General features: G+C 44.5%; 1 long non-coding RNA gene across 1 annotated transcript; it reads right to left on the reverse strand.

The window, feature by feature from the left end:
* Positions 1-1,461: 1,461 nt before the first annotated feature.
* LOC132389893 (uncharacterized) lies at positions 1,462-11,865 on the reverse strand. Its single transcript, XR_009510719.1, has 3 exons — positions 11,461-11,865; positions 8,136-8,301; positions 1,462-2,289 (listed from the first exon to the last, which is right to left on the reverse strand). It is a non-coding gene; the product is annotated as an uncharacterized LOC132389893 (long non-coding RNA).
* Positions 11,866-12,768: the final 903 nt, after the last annotated feature.

Genomic DNA, 12,768 nt, shown 5'->3' on the forward strand with positions numbered 1-12,768 from the left:
ATTTCTATTTACATTCCTCCGGAGCCTCACTGGACAGGAACACTGAAACATCAAGTGAGAAACAGGAGGAGGTGGCCATTCTGTCCCTTAAACCATCAACAAGATGACGGCAGCTCTTCAATCTCAGCCACATGTTTGTGTCCTATCCTCATTTCTTCGATCCCTTCGCTCTGCACACATCTGCCGGCCTCTCTCTGTTCCCGTATGTCTGATTATCAGCCACACACAGACGACTTGTTGCCGGCTATTTGACGTTGTGTTCCTGCCATTTTCGATTCACAGACTGAGGTGGGACGGGAACCTAACCTAAGGGTCTTCTGCCTGCGCTGTTGCTCAGGATGGTTCACCGGTCTGTAGATTGTGAGAGGATGCGGATACACTTCAGCTTGTCTCCAGCAGCTAAACTGTGGACATTTGATCACTATCTTCTTGCTGTGTGGGATCTTGCACAGCACAGTTGGCTGTGATGTTTCCCTCAGGGTTGCAGAAACTCAATGTAAAGTTATAAAATGAAAAATGCTGGGAACACAGTACATCAGGCCACATCTGTGAAAGGGGAAATGGTGAAGACACAGTTTCAGATCTGGGGCTATCCAAGATGCTGCAGATCTGCTGTAAGTTTCCAGAAATCTCTCTTTTCTACTTTAAATTACCTGTAAGAACAGGTTTTGTTTATCCTTACTGGACAGATATTAACTGATTGGAGTTTCGCGGATGTTGTTCACTTATTCAAGAAAGTGAATTGAGAGAGCCCAGGAAATTATACACCAACGATATTTATTTCACTGGTTGGGAAATTGATGGGGAAGATCCTGTGAGATCCTGATTTATGAACATTTGTGGAAGCGTAATATGATTAGGAATAGTCAAAGTAAGATCATGACTTACGAGCCCTATTGAAGTGTTTAAGGATGTGACTAACCATATTGATGAAAGTAGAGCAGTTTATGTAGTGTATATGGATTTTAGCAAGGCATTTGATAAGGTACCCCATGCAAGGGTTATTGAGAAAGTAAGGAGGCATGGGATCCAAGGAGACCTTGCGTTGTGTATCCAGAATTGGCTTATCCACAGAAGGCAAACAGTGGTTGCAGATGGGTCGTATTCTGCATACAAGTCAACGATTAGTGCTTTTGTTCTGGGACCCCTTCACTTAGCAATTTTTAGAAATGGCCTGGATGAGGAAGTGGAGGGATAGGTTAGTAAATTTGCTAATGACACCTAGGTTGGAGGTATTGTGGATAGTGTAGAGGATCTGTCAGAGGTTACAGCGGGACATCGATAGGATGCAAAGCTGGGCTGAAAAGTGGCAGATGCAGTTCAGCCAAGATAAGTGTTAGGTAGTTCATTTTGCTGGGTCAAATATGATGGTAGAATATAGTATTAATGGTCAGACTCTTGGCAGTGTGGAGCATCACTGTGATCCTGGGCTCCGAGTCCATAAGCCACTCAAAGCTGCTGCGTAGGTTGGCTGAGTGCTACGGAAGGCTTACAGTGCATTAGCCTTCATTAACCGTGGGACTGAGTTTAAGAGCTGAGTGGTAATGGTACAGCTATATAGGACCCGGGTAAGACCCATCATGGAGTATTGTGCTCCGTTCCGGTCACCTCGCTAACCGAACGATGTGCACACTATAGAAAGGGGGCAGAGGGGATATATAAGAATGTTGCCTGGATTGGAGAGCAAGCCTTCTGAGAATAGGTTGAGTGAACTTGTCCATTTCTCCTCGGAGAGATGGAGGATGAGACGTGACCTGATAGAGGTGTATAAGATGATGAGAGGCAATGATCGTGCGAGTAGGCAGGGGCGTTTTCTCACGGCTGAAATGACCAACACGAGAGGGCACAGCTTTAAGGTGCTCGGAAGTAGGTACCAAGGCAATGTCAGGGGTACGTTTTTTTTTCTTTTACGCAGGCAGTGGTGTGTACGTGGAATGGGCTGCCGGCGACGGTGGTGGAGGCGGACAGAGTAGGGTCCTTTCAGAGGCTCTTGGATCTTAGAAAAATAGCGGACTATGGCTAACCCTGGGAAATTTTTGAAGTAAGTACATGTTTCGGACAGCAGGGTTAGCCAAGGGCTTGCAGGTTTTCTATATTTCTATGTTCACTCCACACTGCTAATGCTTACAGAATCCTTTCCTCCCACTATCATTCCGTTGAAGTTGCTCCAGGGGTTACTGACTCTACACAAAGAGGAAGTGAACACAGAACGATGAAATTGTGCAACACTTCTTGCAGTTCTCGTGGTTTGTTACCGTGGAAACGGAGGAAGTGGCTCAACAACAGTAACTGAAAAAGGAAATACCAAAGTCAGCAGCACACGCTCTAAGTTACATTGTGACAAAGGTTAAAACTGTAGCCATTTTGAAATGATGAATCTAAAATTGTAAAGGCTGCTTTCAGCCATGCCTCGTGCTGTATTGAATTAATCGTATAATTGTTCTGGCTAACAAAACATGATTCCTACTCTACCGATCAATAACATATTGCCATTTTTATACCAAATGACAGCTTCAACCACCATCAGTTGCAAACAAACTCCACAGGCCGACCACTCTTTTGCTGACGAAGTTTCTCTGATCTCTGTTTTAAAGGGAAACTTCTTCATTTTGAGGCTGTCCTCGCAGATAACAGACTCTCCGGCTGATGGAAACATCCTCCCCATGTCCACTGACTCCAGGCTGTTCAGCATTCTGTGGGTTTAAATAAGATCCCATCCACCTCTATACTTCTGAACTCCTTAGAGTTCAGGCCCAGAGTCATCAGATGCTTCCCGTACATAAACCCTCTCATTCCTGAGATTACTCTTGTGAATTGTGTGGACACCAGTGTACTGAAAACATTTCCAGCAATAACAAAGGAACTCCAGAAGCAAAAATCTGAGCTTAGAAAATAAATAGTAGCTCAACATCTTATAAACATGTGCTGCTTGATCCCGGGTCCATTGCACTTGAATCTAAAGCTGGTGTATACCATGACTCTGTGATAACCCAGGCAAAGAATTTTGTGCCGAACCTCTACTTCCTTTAAAAATTATCCAGTGTTAAACACAGCCTTCTATTTATCTAAGATCCATGTCCCTATCCAAGTGTCCCTTTAAAGACCCTATCATATCCGCCTCCACCACCATCTCCAGGCCCTTTCCATGCTCTCACCACTCTCTGCGTAAAAAAAATAACTTACCCTTGATATCTCCTCTGTGCCCACTTCCCAGCACCTTGAACCTGTGCACTCTCATGTTAGCCGTTTCAGCCCTGGGAAAAATCCATAACAATACTGGACGAATTAGGAGGAAGGGCAGTATCTATGCAGAGAATTACACATTCGACATTTCGCGTCAAGAAATTCCTCTCCATAGATGGCGTCCGACGATTTGGGTTTTTCCAGCAAATAGTTCTGCAGACTCTTTTGTGTTTACTATTCCCATTGTCTGATTAGAAAATCACACATATTCTGCATTACAGCTACGTCTCTATCAACAATGAAGATTATTCGGGTTTCCCACTGAACATCTGTGCTGCCTCTTGTTCTTTGACATGCTGTAATAATGAACACCGAACCCGGTCATCTTACAACCATTTCTCTGTAACCAGTATCACGCCGGTCTCAAAGACGACGCTTTCAGAATAGTAAAATAAACTATTCAGGCTTCCATAAGGATACCTATTTGCTTGATAGGACCTCATTAAAATGATCAGAATCTCGCGTTTGCCACAGCTTTTCTTTTAAACATACCATGAAAAATTCGCCTCTCGTCCACCAAGCCTTCTGGCCTAAGTAGTGAAATGATGGCTTTCCATCCACTATGCCGGCTGCCGCTTTATGTAACTGGCCACCCCAACTATTCACGATGTATCGAAACCATGAACAGAATCAAAGTCTTTGCTGCAACAGGACTTTCAGGAGATCAGTCAGAAACACCCACAATATACACAGTCTCAAAGAGAAAACAAAATACCTACATCCGAAACGGCAATTTTGGTAAAAGGGAACTCTTGTTGCCTGAACAGCTCTTCGCACACTTGCTTTGCAATTGTAATACTGGGTTAGATAATTGTTCCTAATCTCAACCATCGTTGCAGTCTCTCTGGTGTTTATTCTTCTCGTAGCATGATTTCCCTGCTGAAGTTGATTTAAAATCGCGCCCACTTTGCATCACTTCTACCTTAGTGTCAGCTGCAGTCAGCTGATCACCTTTGAGCTAGATCAAGTGCAGTCCTGTATTTTGTACGTTATTGTTTTTAGTATTTATTTTTTGTCGTCGTGGATTGTCCCAAGTAGTCGTGCAAATAACAGCTCACCAGATGCTACTGTCCTGCTGAAGACATAACTGTATGGCATGGATTAAAATCAATGGATATTTATCAAATAGTCTTTCTCTAGAAGGGGGCACGAAACAGGGTTGTGCATGGTTACCACTACTCTTCGCACTGTGTCTGGAACCATTAGCTCAATACATCAGACAAAATGAAGATATCAGAGGAATTAATATTAAAGGTACAGAGCATAATTTGGCTTGTTACACTGATGACATTTTGATCTATCTAGGGCAACCAACATACTCTTTACCTAAATTGATGCAATCCTTTGAACAATATGGTAAAATATCAGGGTGCAAGATCAACATAGATAAAACCCAATTAATTTCATATAACTATAGCCCACCAAGGGAAATAGAAAGTTGATACTCCGGGCATGGCAAACAGAATCTTTCAAATATTTGGGCATCATTGTGCCAAAAGATTTGGTAAAATTATGAGAATGTGATTATCAGCCTTTATATAAAACAAATTAAGGAAGATATGGCAAGATGGACTCTGATTTCTTTTTCTTTTTCTGGGTGCTAGGTTTAAGGATGGGGCAGCTAAAGGAATAACAGTTCCTTGCAACATAATGAAAGAAGGAACACTCTTCAGTTTTGAAATGCTTAAAGAGAAATGTAAGATGAGAGAAAATGTAATTACATGCATGAAATCAGTTTTTTTTTCAAGACATGGTGTCCTTGATGAAGTTTTCACAGACAGTGGTCCACAATTCAGTAGTGAATGCATGAAACATCTTGCATGTGAGTGGGGCTTTGTTCATACAACATTTAGTCCATTTTCCCCCTCAATCTAATGGATTAGTTGAGATAAACAAGATTAGAAAAACAGGATTTTTAACGGTATTTACATATGCGACAATATGTTAATAGGACGCGAAAAAATGTACCCAGGCAAGTACATGCTTGATAGAGCTATTTAGAAAAGCATGTAATTCAGATAACGGCAGTAGAATAATTTCAAGCATGTATAAGGGGTTGTCAAATCTTAAAACAGGTTCGGCTTCATACATTGAAACAGAATGGGAGAATGAAGGAGAGATAATTATATCTGAGCAAGAATAGACAATAGTATGGAGGTATCAATGGAAGAGTTCACAGAAATGGAGGCAGTTCGTATGGAAATAACTTGATAAGATATGTTATTACACCCTCTTAGAAATCCCATTATGACAGTAAACCTCCTGTTCGCTGGAGAAATCAAAATGCAAATCATTATCATATTTTTGGGACTGTCCTGTTATCAAAGACTATTGGAGGGGGATACACAATGCCCTACAAGACATCTTTAAATGTGAAATACCCTTAGGGAGTAAGACCATAAATTTTGTGTATCTACCTCAAGAATGGTATACAATTGATGAATATTTAATGAATATACTCTTGGTGGCTGTTAAAAAGACACTTACTAGGAAATGGTTATCACAGGAGAACCCACATTTAGATTCATGGATGGAAATTACAATGGGCATTTTCAAAATGGAGAAGATAACAGCATATTTTAATCATTTGATTCATACTGGGTAAAATGGGTTAACTACACGATGCCTCACAGGCCTGATTTTATTCTCACATATCAATGAATATGTTGTTAGAAAAAATCCCTCTCTATTTGCACATAGTTTATTTTTCAATTTGCTTGTTTTATTTTCTTTCGACTGTTTTCTATAAGTGTTTACCTCAGATAAATACTATGTGGAGTTTTGTGACATACGTGATTGTATGATATATTTGTACAATGTCTGAAATACATCTTATGGAAATGTCAGTTCAATGATGACATTCAATAAAAAATAAATTTAAAAAAAGAAAAATGAGCAAAGTTGGAATAAGGTGATGAAATCGGTATGTTCCACACATTTATTGGGCAACTAATGCAGACTGTGCAAGCCCGCTGTGATGCTCACATAACGTGGGGTTGTGTTCAGGATAAAACGTGAGCTCGCACTGAGCAAACATTTGCTTTAAGAGATATGGACCGAGATATCATACAATTAATATTAAATAAAATGAATATCAAGGCATCAATAGAACTAGGCGACTGGCATTTCAATGCGGAATGCCTGGAACAGTTTAAAAACTTCCTGATTGTCTACTTTGCTAGACGGTGTGGTGCCGAGAGAACACAGAATTAGAAACGGCGCCTTGTTTGTTCACTGACTGTAACTAACTTGAGTCATTGTGCAACCTTTGTGCCTGTTGTTTTATTTTTATCGAGGCGTAGATTAATATATAAAAGGGCAGCAAGCTCAGAGCGCAGGCGAGTGGTCCTTAGTGCAAGGAGTGCGGTACCTTTTGTACAATATCCGAAAAATGGCTCTACCAACAATCCGGGATGGAAGGATTGCATTTTACCCTATTCTCGCTGTCTTCGGTGTTCCGGGTAAGACGACACATTGAAATTACTCTCTGTCTGAAATGCTTGGGACACTCTTCGATTAACAGTCGTTTCACTGGGTGTCTTGTCCCGGTGAAACCAACCCAGCGCGGAGACACGGCAGACTACTGCTGCAGAGATGATCCTCTCCGGTGGATCCTCTCACGTTCACTGCCGCCCACTCCTCTCTCCAAAGGTCACCCCTGCCGATGCTGCTCAAATTCAGAGAAATCAATCCTCCCCGCTGGCAGGTGTAAATCGGCAACCACGCATTGTTACAGATTGAAATAAATAAATCTTGTGATATAACTTATTTTTGAAGAAGAGTACGAATTGCGGGATCATTGTGGATCGTACATCTAGTGGCTGGAGTACGGAGATCAAAGCAGCAATGTCCCTGTTTTCAGCTTTTGATGCTGCTTTTGTCTCACTTGACAAGTGCGCTTTGAACACGTCCCAGACAAGCAGCGACTTTTCCTTCCCGAAACCTTCGGAACGTCGACGCCACACCTCTTTAACCCACGTCAAGCAACCGGCAGCGATTTTGAACGTAAACAACAACACCTCACGGGAATTTTCTGAGCAATCTTTGTTTTTCGTCTCAACACAAGATCGTGCCTATTCATAAATCGGCTGCACCAACTTCGCGTAGCTTTGAAATTTTCGCTGACCTCACGGTGTTTTTCGTCCCATTTCAACGTTTGAACTCGAATCATTTCTCCGGTAACAATGTATCCGGACTATCGCTGGTGATTCACCCACTCTAAGACATTTTCTTCCAGTTCTGGCCACTGGCGTGTTTTCCTGCAGTTTGCACATTTCTTCTTTGGCATTTCCCTCAGCGTGTCCTCTGCCTTTCTCCACTCTCTCACTCTCTCTCGTTTACACTAAACCTCTTAGCAGCTGCAGAATTATTCGTTCCTTTAGCAAAATCAACAACCTTCAGCTTGAAGCCAGCATCACATTGCACTCGTTTTAATCTTTTGTACATGGCGGTCGCAAACTCAATACTGATTGCACGTACTGATCCCGCCACCCCGTGTTATGTTTTAACGAGATTACGATGGGTGCTAAATGGTTTTGCGGGGGTTACATTTCAGAGGCTTCTTCACCATTGGAGACCTAATCCAAAACTTTCCTCCCTGATTTATTTATTAAGAATTTGCTTATAATGCTCTTCACTGTGTAAGCCTGTTTCCTTAGCAGGTACTGGTTCACAAAATTTTCAGGTTCCGGATCCTGCAAAGCTGAGTACAGGCATGTGAGATCTTGTGATTGTTTCTGATTAAATCAAAAACCTTTATAAAAGGGGTCAGCTTATACAAAGGTAACATGAAAAAGTCCCTTTTTTAACCTTGAAAATGGGGGTCGGCTTATACTCTGGAATATACGGCATGTAATGTCTAAAGGACCAGTGTTTGAGTAAATGAGACTCACCAAACTTGCTCCTGACTGAATCAATGGAAACCCTGTGTCAGAAGGGTTTCTCTCCAGTCGGTGCTCTCAGTCCTCGGGCTGGTTCACTTGCTGCTGTTCCCTCATCTTCAGTCGTGGTTTGCTTCCAGTTGTGGGCTTTTCTTCCAATAAATCTCTCACCGCAGGTCTAACATTAACACGAAAGATAATGAAGCACGTTAACAATACAAAGGACAACAAAATATTTCTGCTCACTGAAATCTAAATATTCAAGACAAATATAACAATCTCAGTGAACAAATCTGTAATTGTCCCTGACACGTCACAAAACCTGATATGGGATAGGAAGGAGTAATCGTTCAGTCATGGTAAGATGTAAGATGCAGGAGCAGAATTAGGTGATTCGATCCATTGAGTCTGCCCCACCACTCAACCGTGGCTGAGATTTATTCCAGCACCATATTCCTGCCTTCCTCCTGTAACCCTGAACCTACTTAGCAATAATCAATATATTAATCTCTGTCATAAATATACCCAAATGGCAGCCTCAACCAACCTCTGTGGCAACAAATTCTACAGTTCAGTCATCTTTTGGCTGAAGAAATTTTTCTCATCACAGTTTTGAAGGGAAGCATCTTTATTCTGAGACCGTGCTGTCAAATCACAGACTCTCCGTCTAATGGAAACATCCTCTCCATGTCCACTGTATCCAGGCTTTTCAGCATTCGGTAGGTTTACTTAACCACCCCCTCCCCTTTCGCCCCCGTCTGAACTCCATTGAGCACAGCCCCATCCAACAAATGCTCCTCATACATAAAGCCAATCATACCTGAGATTATTCACGTGAATCTCATTAGCAACAACTGCACTGAACACACTCCCAAGTATAACAGACAATCAGGAAATTTGAACCATTCCAGAGTGAATGGAATAAAAAGAAACTGGATTCACCAGAATCGCACAAAAGGTAAGGAACTGCTGTGGGGAGAGTAACGAATTTAACGATTCAGATTCACAATCATTTGTCGGAATGGATTCAAATTTTATCATTTTTAGTGCAGATCTCCAGCAACCTGAGTTTCTGTTTGATTTCCACTGTCTGACAGACAGGTGACAGCGAGGAGGAATTCCCAAACACAGTTCGAACACTGAACCCCCCCCAGGTCTATTTCTACTGGTTCTAACACAGAACAGCCCATTTACTCACAGCCTGTCCTTGTGAGGGATGGAATACAAACTCATTCTCTCCTCAGATTAGCAGCATTGCTTCCAAAGGAACTCCAGAAACAAACATTTGATCCCAGACCAGAAATACTCGTTCAACACCTCATAAACCGGGGCAGCTTGATCCCCGGGGCCATGTTACTTGGATCTAAACAGGGGTGCAGAGCACCTCCGGAGCTCACCGGAGCACCACTCCAGCACCTCTGTTAGAAAATAAGTCAAAATAAACAAGCGTGGGATTTAACAGCAGCTGCATATTAAATTGAGGGAATTTTACGGAAGTGGGGGTTGGGGATAGGGGTTGGTGAATGGGGGTGGTGGGAAATGCCAGGAATAACATTAAGATATTTGATCGTTTTTGGTGAAATCCTGGAGCTGTGACTGTGGTGGTCCGTGGATTACTTGCTAATACAAAAGTAATTTTTTTCTTACTAACAACCCTATGGCTTCTAAGCAAACAACTTTCTTTACTCCACTTGCTTGAGAATGATATTTTATGATTATTAGTGAATGCAAATGTGCAATACTTTATCGTATTATTAAATTAAGTGTTATATGTTTTATTGTACCAGTTATATACTGAAATGCAGTGATTGGCTATAATCTTGTTAATGTCTTAGCTATCACCGTATTTCTGTGCAGCTCTGGAATTCATATATATTTCTTTCATATTTGTATAGTGTTTGACATTATAAAAAGCCCTATATATATACACACACACATACACCCAATTTGTGTACGTGCTCATCACATGAATGGGGTAAGGAAGTTGAACTGCACGTACATGTACCGAGAGCTGTATAACTTTAGGCCTTCTAACTTGGGCCACGAACTTATCAATCACCGCTCGTACAGCTCCGGCAGCTAAAAGATTGGCATTGCACCCCTGCTCCAGCCGTCTCGCAGAGCTCGGGCCCGGCCCTTTCTCAATGCAACCGGCCCCCAATTTGAAGAAATCCGCCGAGATCAGACCCCACTTACCCCCGCTCCAGTCGGAGAACCCCCAACAACAGCTGCAGTCAGCTCTGCGCATGCGTTTAACAGGAGGTTTTCCGCAGCACCACCGGTGGCCGGAGGTCTGCACATCGTCGCCAGTGGCCGGAGGTCCGTACAGTGACACCAACGGCCGGAGGTCTGCACATCGCCACTAGTGGCCAGCGGTCCCTGCAGCGCCTCCTGTGATCGGAGGCGTAAGGGACAACGGAGAGGCAAAGCACAAACGCGGCAAAGTCTGCAGATAATACACACAAAATGCTGCTGGGACACAGCAGGCCAGACGGCATCTATGAGGAGAAGCACTGTCGACATTTCGGGCCGAAACGTCGACAGTGCTTCTCCTTATAGATGCTGCCTGGCCTGCTGTGTCCCACCAGCATTCTGTGTGTGTTGTTTGAATTTCCAGCATCTGCAGATTTTCTCCTGGTTGCTCTTTAAGGTCGGCAGATGCAGGAAATCCAGAGGAACACAAACTAAATGGTGGCGGAAGTCAGCAGGCCCGGGAGCATCTATCGGAAAGAGTCAACAGTCGTGAGAAGTCAGAGAGGAAGAGAGGGAGTGGGAGGGAGGGAGATTTGTTCACCGGGAGCAGAAATCGATATTCGTGCCATCAGGTTGGGGCGAGGGCTACCCAGACGGAATATAAGGTGCAGATCCTGGACCTTGAGGGTGGCCTTAACTTGACACAAGAGGAAGGGATGGGTTGACACGTCGGATCGGGAATGGGAATCAGAATAAAAATGTTTGGACACCGGGAAGTCCCGCTGGGAGCGGATAGTTCAAAGGTCAGTTTATTATCAAAGCAGGTATCCATAAACAACTCTTGCGTTTTTTTTTTCACCAGAGAACCACAAAACAACGAAAGAGCATGAAAGTCGTTCAGAGAGAAAAATCAAACTCCCACCCCACCCCCCGCATCAAAAAGAACGGCATCCCGATCATCAACCCCCAAAACCCACCCGTTCCGCACAAAAGGGAACAATAACGTCGATCCGCCCCCCCCAAAAATAACCCTACCCCGCACAACTGCGGAGGAGCTGGTGTCACCAGTGTAGAGGCGGCCGCATCGGGAGCAGCGGACACAACGGGCGTCCCCGGAAGATTCACAGGTGAAGTGTCGCCTCACCTGGAAGGATGTTTGGTCAACGGAGAGAGTTCGGCCGTCCGGCCCTTTCACTGTGACACCCCGAACTCTACATCAAATCCGTCCAAACAAATCTGAATGATTCCCTGACTCTGAGAGGAAGGGGTATCTATGGTCCACAGTGTCAGGGTGTTGAGTTTACCGGGGGACAAAGACTGCAGGGACGAGAGGATTTCTGTTGACTAATACACTGTGTGTGGACCCCGCTGGCAATTCTGGTGTTGTGACCCGAATCGAGACAAACACCACGCTGCCCACTCCACCAACAACACGGCACAGCCGGACACATATCAGGGGGCTTTACATCTCACAACACTGGATTCAGTGACGAACCCCGTGATAAATGTTGTTGTCCCACTGGAATCATCAGAAACGTCCATTCAGGTGTTTTTAAATGCCAGAGCTCCGCCATGGGTGACGTCACACAGCTCCGCCCCCCCCCCCCCACGGAGTCTGACGACACATTTGGGCTGCCCACACCGGGACCTGCCCTCGCGTGCGCGGTGACTACATCACCCACGCGCTGGAGAGCTCGAGCTTTGTCGGTTTAACCGCTGAGCTACCAATCACGTGACCACCCCCTCCCCCACTGCTGAAATACAAATCTTCAGGAGCTGCGCTGTTCCCATTGGTGCGCAGGAATGTCAATCACTGGTTACAGCCAGTATTAGAAGCGGACCAGCGGAGTGGGCGTTTCCCGCTCAAGTGTCGATCTCCCGTCAGGGCGGAACAATCTCAAAGTAAATGTCCGCTTTCTGATTTATTTCCATTTCCCTCCGAGGGAAGTCGGGGCGTTTGTGAAGCGTCTCCTGCGGCCGGAGTCTGATGTATCGCTGAGAGGTAGGAGCAGACCGCTCGGCCCGTCGGTTTGATGCCGGTCCCCCGGGAAGGGAGGGAGAGGGGGATTTTATTGAAAGGATGAAGATGGTGAGAGAGGGCGGACAGGATGTTTGTCCCGGTGGGGACAGGAGGGGCTCATCTGTGGAAATGTCTGAGCCCACGGTGGTGGCGAGCAGATGGATTCACCACATTGGGGGGCAAACACCGGCAGACTGTTGCCCTGCGAGCGGGGCCATTGGTCCGGACAAAGTGACAATTATTTGTGTTTTGTTGAGACTGTACCTGGAATATGGTGTAAAATCCCGCTCCCCAGACTAACACGGGTTATACAGACCAAAGAACAAACTGCCGGAGGAACTCAGCGGGTCGGGCAGCATCTGTGGAGGGAAATGGACCGTCAACATTTCGGGCCGAGACCCTCCCTCTGGACTGAGAGTGGACGGGAAATAG

Source organism: Hypanus sabinus, unplaced genomic scaffold, assembly GCF_030144855.1.
Source record: "Hypanus sabinus isolate sHypSab1 unplaced genomic scaffold, sHypSab1.hap1 scaffold_697, whole genome shotgun sequence".
Lineage (NCBI taxonomy): Eukaryota > Metazoa > Chordata > Chondrichthyes > Myliobatiformes > Dasyatidae > Hypanus > Hypanus sabinus.